This window comes from Suncus etruscus, chromosome 18 (genome assembly GCF_024139225.1).
Source record: "Suncus etruscus isolate mSunEtr1 chromosome 18, mSunEtr1.pri.cur, whole genome shotgun sequence".
NCBI lineage: Eukaryota > Metazoa > Chordata > Mammalia > Eulipotyphla > Soricidae > Suncus > Suncus etruscus.
This window is the reverse complement of record NC_064865.1, coordinates 41,781,060-41,789,971: the sequence shown is the minus strand read 5'-3', so window position 1 is coordinate 41,789,971 and position 8,912 is coordinate 41,781,060. Positions and strand designations below refer to the sequence as shown.

The following is an 8,912-nucleotide window of genomic DNA, read 5'->3' as shown; positions in this document are numbered from 1 at the left end:
AAATCAAGCAAAGACAGGTTGAATTCAAGGAGGCAAAAAGAAGACAGAACTAGGAAGGTGGAGGCTTGTCAACAGGATCCTCAGAATAAAAGGGGCAGAGCAGATCCTGTGAATTTATGATAAGTCCTGAAGCAATGCAGATGCTTTTTGTGCAAAATGGACTCTGTAGAAGAAAAATGGTGGGTGGAGAGGGAGGGATCCAGCCAAAGGATTAGCTCTATGATTGTTTTCTACCTGATCCTCTGATAACAGCTTTCTAAAGACTTGCCTAGACTTCCCTTCATCTTGTTCTTTGACCTTTTAATCCTTCTGAAAGTGACCTGCCCCTCTATCTACTAATGAGAGCAGAGAAAAATAAAAGAAAGTTTGCCTACAGTCATTCCAAGAGAATTCTGTTGATTTTCTCGTTGCTCTCTAGCTATACCCAACAACCTTCAGTTATAAAATGAAATTTCTCCATGTCACAAAGCTACTGTAAATAAATTACACTCGTAATTTCTATCTTGTAATTGTTTCCTTTAGCCTATTAGCTTTTTGAGTAAAAGAACCAATTAGAGCCAATTAGGAACCAACTTAATTGTAATAGATTAAATTTTATTTTAATCAAGAAATTTCATTTTCTTGTAATAACAAAGACACAAAAACACTTGGCAGAAGGCAGAAGGATGAAAGACGAGCTTTATAGTACCAGCCTGTGTGGCTCAGAGAAAATAAACAATATTTCTCTATGCTTCAAGTTACTGAATTTGGAGGAGCATTTGTCTTTTTCCAATGACATAACTCATCTAATTCAAATTTAAAGAGTACTCTGGTCAATAGAGGTATACTATGAACCTTCTCTACTTGATACTGAACTTTTATTTTTTGGTTAAAAACATAGATATGGTGATAGGATTATATAGTGATCTAATCAGTTGTGATCCTGTGATATACTAAAGTTATATATGGTGTTATTATCATTATATAATATATACATATTTAAGTTATTAAATGTATTACACATGATTATATTAGATGCTACATTCTAAGAGATTATAGAGACATAGAATATGATTAGATTTTAGGAAAAATATCAACTGTCTTCTACCCTTCTTTATTTACTTCAAATCTTTCCACCCAATTTTAAGGCTGCAGAATTTTGTTGTTGTTGATGTTGTTGTTTAATATTGGGACCACCAGGCTATTCTTAGAGCTAACCCTGGCTCTATGCTCAGGAAGTACTCGGGGAACCCTATGGGTACCTGGGATCAAACTTGGGTCAACAGAATACAAAGATGCCTGCTGTACTAACTTTCAAGTCCCAATTATAGAATTAAAAAAAAATTACTCAAATGTGTTAAAAATAGCAGACAAGAAATTTAGGCTTACTCAAAAAAGCTATTGCCTGTGAATACCTGAGTGACATGTGTGAGTAAAAACTAAAGGGATTGATAGGCCAGGCTACCATTCCAAGAAAACAAGGTGAGGATAACTGTCATTAAATTTCACTCTTTCTACTTTGATGGGAGAATGGACATAGTAGATAATCAAGATAGTCAAGTTGTCATTTTAAATCTTACTTGAAGTGGATATCTAGACAGTCAGACTACAGAAATAGCTAAGATAAGGGATCGATCAGATATGAAGTAAGGACACAGAATCTTCTCCGTTTATCTCATACTGCAGGCAGAGAAGGTCTGGGGCAGACCAGTACCAAGTAACTTAGCAGAGTGTCAGCAGCCAGACCTCAACTCAAAGTAGATTCTCAAACCAATGGCTAGAAGACAAGGGCATGTACGCCAGATAGCTTAGCCGATCTGCACTCAGCACAGACAGTGCCATGAACAAGATGTTGAGATGATGATAATCAGGCTTGTAATGGGGAGACTGTAAGTGAATATTGACTGATCTCGGAGACAGTGAGAAAAAGATAATAAGAAGGCAATACTGGATAGGAGGAAGATGAGAGATGGAGCTACATGATTGACAAGAATCAGCTCTGGGAAAGGACCATGAGTTGCCATTCCAGACTTGGAAGTTTCTGTTTCAATAACCACTGTCATCATAGAAATATTCCTGATTAAGTTATTCAGTAAAGAGTTGAGCAGTGGCTTTCTGCGTGCTTATCATCCATATAGTCCCTCAGGACCCAGAGTCAACCTCCACTATAAACCTTCCCCTTCTGTTTAATAAAATGAACATGTAGCTTTCACTGCACCTCTGTAGAAAAAACCATGTGTTTTCTTTCAAAATAACTCTTCTAATTTAATAAAATAATTTGTATTTTGCCCTGTTCAAGGCAGGACTCTGATTGAATCTAGCAGTCAAATTGTAGCCTCATTGTAGTAGAAGAAACAAAAATAGTGTCACTTGTAAATCCTGAGCATCAAAATCAGAACAAGAGGTATGTTCTGAGTAGATTTACTACCACCGATTGCTCTGTGCAGTTTTGGGAGCATGCAATCACATAGCTGGTGACTGACTCTAAATCTATTTTTTATGAAAAAATAATCACATATCTATGTAACAAAAGCTTGTTTGGAAACACTGCTTTATTTCTCTCCAGGAGAGCTTGCAGACAGATTGCTGGAATTGTTAGGAATTCTCCACCTTGGCTCATTTAGCTTCTGTTCTCATTCTGTTCTTCCAAATCGTGTTCAAAAACCCGAGTAGCTGTATAAAAAAATAATATCAAGTAAAATAAAAGATAAAATGACTCCAAGCATAAAGCTGAAGTACTACCTAATGTTCCCCAGCAGTACAAGAAGTTCATGATGTATCTTACAGAAAGAATGAGTCTTACAGGGCTAGATAATAGTACAAGTGGGTACATTGCTTGCCTTGCACTTGGTTGACCTGGGCTTGATCCCCAATACCATGCTTGGTCCTGCAAACCCAACAGAAGTGATGCTTGAGCACCTCTGGGTGGGCCCCTAAAAATTTGAACACAATAAAGAAAAATGGAGAAAGAAAAATCTATGTTCAACAAGCTTTCTTTCAGTTATGAATGGTGATGCCATAGGCCATGAGTTAATGCGAATGAACCAGGGTCATATATCAGCTGTCTTTCCACAGAAACACAAATAAAACAAGTGAAGTGATGATAGAGTGATTAAATGGTGACTCCAGACTCACAGAAACCCAACCTGATAGCTAAGTACTTGTTAATTCACTCTCCATAGTGCAGTTATAGAGCCTGACACAGTCTCTAATGGTGAGAATCATCTGTGGTAGCATAGGTAATTCTTCCTTTTCCCAAAACACATAGTCTTGTTTTAGTCCTGGTTTAGTTTGTTGGTTGGGTTTTTCTGGTGCTGGGGATGGAGCCTGGGGCTTCACACATACAAGTAATGTGCTCTACGACCGAGAGACAACCACAGCAGTTAATTTTCTTTATTCTTTTTTAAAAAAGAAACTAGAAAGAAGACAGTTCAGAGAAGAGAAATGTACATTCTATTGGGTAGGGGATGAATTCAGGACAAAGACCTAGAGGAACTAGAGGTTATAGAGTTTGCAAAAGATAGACATTAAAGGGTCTTATGCCCTCTGTATCAAAGGAACCACAGGAGAAGGGAATAGTCCTGAACTGCAGTTGGTCTGGGAGATGAAACTTTACCCAGTGAAGCTTCAGCCCTAGAGTTTTCCCAAAATGTGAAAGATCTGATATCAGTTCAGAATTTGAGTCTGCCCAAACAGACATGCACCTTGGGCTTTGCCTCTGTCTAGAGTTTCTCCTTCTGGCACCCTTTGAATGGAAAGTGGCTAAAACTCAGAGGCCAAAAAATCCATTGATAAAACATTTTTCCCAGGACAGAATTTAACTGGTCTGATAAAGTTCAGCCTGAAGTTAAAGCCAAGCCACTGCCCATGTTCTGATGAATACTTTGCAGTTGCATTTTCTGGAAAATGAGGTTTTATTTCCTCTGTGTGTGTTTAATGCTTAATATTTTTATAATCATATTCTAATCTTATGAAGGTCACAGACCTCATTTTAGTGAGAGGGTATAGGAGCTATAATCATATAGAAGTGAAAGTAGGTAGTCTTTCTTACTACTAGTCTTACTTACTAGTCTAGTCTCACTCCAGTCCCTTTGACTCTCAGTTTCTCTGCAAAATAAATGTCCATGCCTGGCTAGCAGACTTATTTAGAAGGTTCTCCCTTTAGTTCAAGGTTTTCTTTTTTGGTTTTTGGGTCACACCCGGCAGTGCTCAGGGGTTACTCTTGGCTCTATGCTCAGAAATCACTCCTGGCAGTCTCAGGGGACCATATGGGATGCCGGGATTCAAACCACCGACCTTCTGCATGAAAGGCAAACACCTGACTTCCATGCTATCTCTCCGGCCCCGAGTTCAAGGTTTTCTATACTCTTCCTGCCTCTGCCTGCAGCCCCTTTCAGCCCCATCTTTCACCTCCCCACTGTAGATTCCATGGAGTAAGTACCCCAATCTCTGCACGCTTCTCATGTACATCAAAAATCGCCACTGAGTATACCTGGTCATTTCTAGCTTAGAATTTTTCACATTTCATCATTGCCACAGACTGAGATTCAGACCTTAAGAGGGCCTAGAGAATGAGAATTAGCCCCTGTTTGCAGACCTAACTGGGTTGAGAACAGTCCTCAGCACTCTCAAGAGTGCTGAGCTAGGTTTTTCAGGTGGGTCTCAAGACCAGACCACTGTGAGACAGTCATCCTGGAAGAACAGTCCAATCAGGGGACCTAGACATGGACAACACCCTTTTGCTATTCATTTGCCTTTAGGTGGTGCTGTTTTCTAATTTGCACGAAGACCATGAGACTAAACAGCTCCTGCAAACTCCCAGCCAGACTGTACTACCCGGTAGCCTGACCAGTCTCCAGAGAATTGCTCTTTCTTTACATGGCCATGCACCTGTCAGCCTCAGCTTAAATATGTTTTCTTCCTAAAGACTCTCCACAATGAAGTCAGGAGCCCCGCAGCCTCCAGCTTGCCTCTGTCATCTAGCGTTCATTCATTTACTGGTTAGTCATCATTTTCTTAAAAGCTGCTGGATGAAGTGAAGAATAAACAGGGCCCAGACTTGAGGAACAATCTAAGCAAGAGAGGCAGGTTATTAGGCCAATCCCTGAACCAAACAAGTGTTTGATTTTGGATTTGATTTTGCAGAAACCAGAGGATACTGTGAAAATGTGTCACATTGAAGCCAAAATCCCCCTTTCTATCTGTGCAGTAATGAGTAAATCTCTTGCCAGTCACCCGTCGTCCCTCCCTTCATCCCCAAGACCACAGGGACCAAGTTCAAAAAATCTCAGTTTTCCTCTGAGCCAACACACACTCCCGGAAATGATAAATTTCACCAATTCTATCTGGAAACAGCTTCTCTGAAGCTCTGCATCTGCTCACTGAGACAATATGAAACATGGGGTACCTCTAGCTACAATCCTCATATCCCTGAATAGAGAGAAATAAGTGTAAAAAAATTGTAAAGCTGGGGGCATATGCTTTAGAATGCCTGACCTGCCTCTCCCTAGCAAGCAGGCATGAATGTTTTTCCTGAGCCTCCAGTGCCTTTTTCTTTCTAGCCTTCCTAAAAGGAGAACACACCCAGCTGTCAGCATTATTCGAGCCCTGAAACTCTTTTATGTGTCAGCTCTCCACTGCATTTTAGCCTTCTTTCCCAGGTCTAGCATGAAAGCTGTATGCTCTGGTGGAAGGAGCGGCAGGCAATTGTGTGCAGTTATGGAAATTAAGATACGAGGCCCCCTACTGACATTGAACTTTGTGCCCACCAGAGCTGTCAATGTTGTTATTATCTGTTCATATTATTCCTTATATTAATAGGTGCTAATGCATTTTTATATCTCCTAATATTAGGCATCAAGGGCTCCTGCCCTTCAATCTAGAAGGTTCTTTGAAATTCCTGACAGCTTCTCTCCCTCACCTAAAGATTCTCCACAGGAATAAACTCTAAAGAGACCCCAGAAGAATATAGAATAACCAACTGTCTCACTCCTAACCAAAAGATGGCAAGATCTGGGAGCAGGTGTCTGGGCTTCTACACACACACACACACACACACACACACACACACACACACACACACACACGAAAAACCAGTTCTGTTTTGTTTTGTAATGTTATGTTTTATTTTGCACTTAGAACCAGAACTCACACATTTGGAAATTATTCCACTAACAGTATTTGTGTTGTCAGGTGACAAAACTTACATATTCTATATACTTTTTCATGACTCGGATACTATACATATTAACAGTTTCCATTGTGAAAAACAAAAGTCAGGTACTAAAGAGATAACACAGGAGCTAGGGTGCTTGCCTTGCAGGCAGCCAGCCTTGGTTCCATAACCTGCATGACTTATGACCCCTGAGTACTGTCAGGAGTGACACCCTGAGCACAGAATCAGAAATATCCCTTGACCACCATCAGGTGTAAGCAAAAAAGAAAAAAGAGAGAGAAGTTTAGAGTCTTGAAGGCAAGCTTGGTTTAGCAATTTCAAATAAAGTTGATTTATATGTTTAAGAATTCTGAGTGTAAGACTTAAAAGGTCTTAAGATGAATATCATATTTTTCAGTGTTGCTTTAACACAGGTGAAAAAAAAGAAGCATTTTCAGCCAATCTTGAATAATACTATTATTTGAGGATTTGTTTTCATTGTACACCCTTTCCCACTAAGTCTCAGTTTCCAAGGGCCTTTGGAAGACATGAAGAAAGGATTGTAGAGTAAATTGCTTCCTTACTATCATCCTTCCACTCTTCCCTCTATCCTCTCTCTTGGTTCTCAAACACCAGGTCACTGAGCTTAAGGTCTCTTTGCCATTGTCCAGTGCTGTTCCCTGGTTTTGCATCTTATTTCACTGTTACTACCTATCTGTTACAATATCTAGTATCTTTTATGAAGTTGTATTATTAGGAAGCATCCTCCAGATTACAAGACCTGTGGAAAGCCTGGATTCTCATGTGTGAGTGGAGTAAGTGTACGCATGTATGCATGTGTGTTAGAAAGCTATGTGCATGAAAGCATGTACAGTAAGAGGATATGAATAGGTTCATGGTCTGTCAAGAAGGAGAGTCCTGAGTTCTATCTCATGAGGAGGAGCATTTGGGACTAGGGATGCTCTGTCTATGGCTATTTGGAAACAAGATGAGCTCATCTGTGCATTCATTGGTCCTCCTACATTTCATAAAGATTTTGGACATTGGTGCCAATAAACAAAATAGAAAAGAAAACCTAAAAAGTGACAAGAAATGCATTATTTATTTACAAAATGTTATTTGTTTGCCATGTATGCCTTTGCGTATAAAGTGTACAATAAGTTGGTTGAATTAAAACAGCAAAATCTACACATATGCAGCTAATCTATAGCTCAATAAACAACAGAATTAAATAAAAAGCAAACATAGCAGAAACACTTGTATTCCAGCTAATACATTTATTCTAGTCTTGGAGCAGGAACATTTGGCTACAGTGAAGAAACACCAACCACCGTTTTGTATTATTTTGGGGTAGACTATTTTTCTGGAGGTTTTTCCCAAAGTAGGTAATTTTTTCTCCCTGTGCCATCAATTCCTATTTTTCTTTTCTAACACTTATATAGAAGGGCACCATTCATTCAGGAACAAGTCTGAATAATAGATAATTAAAGAGACTGAGTTTTTAGGGAAGATTTGCCAGAAGAAGGAATCAGAGAACAATGATTCCCCAAAGCAGGTCGTGATGAAAAAGTACTCAAGCTTTTCTTCTTAATTTCTTTAATTGTGTTATTGTTCAAGGGTAAAACCAGAGTAGAATTCTAATACAAATGAAAGAAAAATGGAGCTGAGACCTTGAGAAGTATTTTTTTAACATATCTAAGAAATCATTCATCTAGATAAAGAACATACCACAAACAAGATATCAAAGTCAGGTACTTGATTCATTAGTCTATGACACTTACAAATATAACATAAACTTCTAAAATATTTGCTTAAATAGCACACAATATTTACCATTTATGTGCTAGACATTGTGGAACAGTGGTCAATGGAACCGACATAGACCCATGTCCTCATGGATCTGAGTATCGGAGTGCCAGAGTCTCATCAGGGATTCCCCCAAAGTAGTGTCAAACTACAACATTGATGGAGTTCTGTGGTTCTTCGTGAGCTTCTCAAACTACAGCTTCCCCTCTTGAGAAAATGGGAAAAGGCCAGATAAATCTTTCAGGAAAATTAAGATTTTTTTTCCTTGGGGGAGATCCTTCCTAATGGTTGTTAGGAGGTGCAGAAGCCCTTTTCAGTGGGCCCTTCAATGCCAGAAATTATTGGGATCAACTTGGCCATGCTTGAGAACCTCCAGAAATGGTACCAAATAAGATCAAAGGAAATATGCAGTGTCAGGGATAAAACTGGGAATGTTGGCTGCATGCAAGAACTCTATCTTAAAACCTCTAGTATCTCTCTGGTCCTTAAAAGTAACATTTCTTTTTTTTTAAATCAGGAGAAAGTATGAATACAGTACTCCACTACCACAAATTATACAGTTAAGTTTTCCACATTTGGGGGAATAGCACGGGGTCAGCTATCCTGAGAGCAATGGATGAGCCTCACCCTGAGAAAACAACCTTCATGAACATGGTATCTCCCTTGCTAGGCAAGAATAAAAATTACATTACTTGAGAAACAAAATCATTCTGGCCAGGACTGTTAATCCATTTTATAAAAAAGACCATGTTCTCTGATTTTCCTTTATTTAACTGTAACAAGTCATCCAGGTTAAAGGAGCAGGTTAGAAATTGCAAGTATTGACTCCTGGATTCTTAGGATCACTAAAGTTTTAAATATCAAAGATGTTCATATATATATATTTTTATTTAGATCTTGCAAGCAGTACTCAGGAGGCCAAGGGTCCACTTGTGGCAATGAGTGGCTTAGCTATGCTGGACAGATAAATGCT

The 8,912-nt window shown here is 39.1% G+C and overlaps 1 non-coding gene across 1 annotated transcript; it reads right to left on the bottom strand.

The window, feature by feature from the left end:
* Positions 1–8,453: 8,453 nt before the first annotated feature.
* LOC125996924 (U1 spliceosomal RNA) lies at positions 8,454–8,617 on the bottom strand. Its single transcript, XR_007491583.1, has one exon. It is a non-coding gene; the product is annotated as a U1 spliceosomal RNA (small nuclear RNA).
* Between the last annotated feature and the right edge of the window lie 295 nt (positions 8,618–8,912).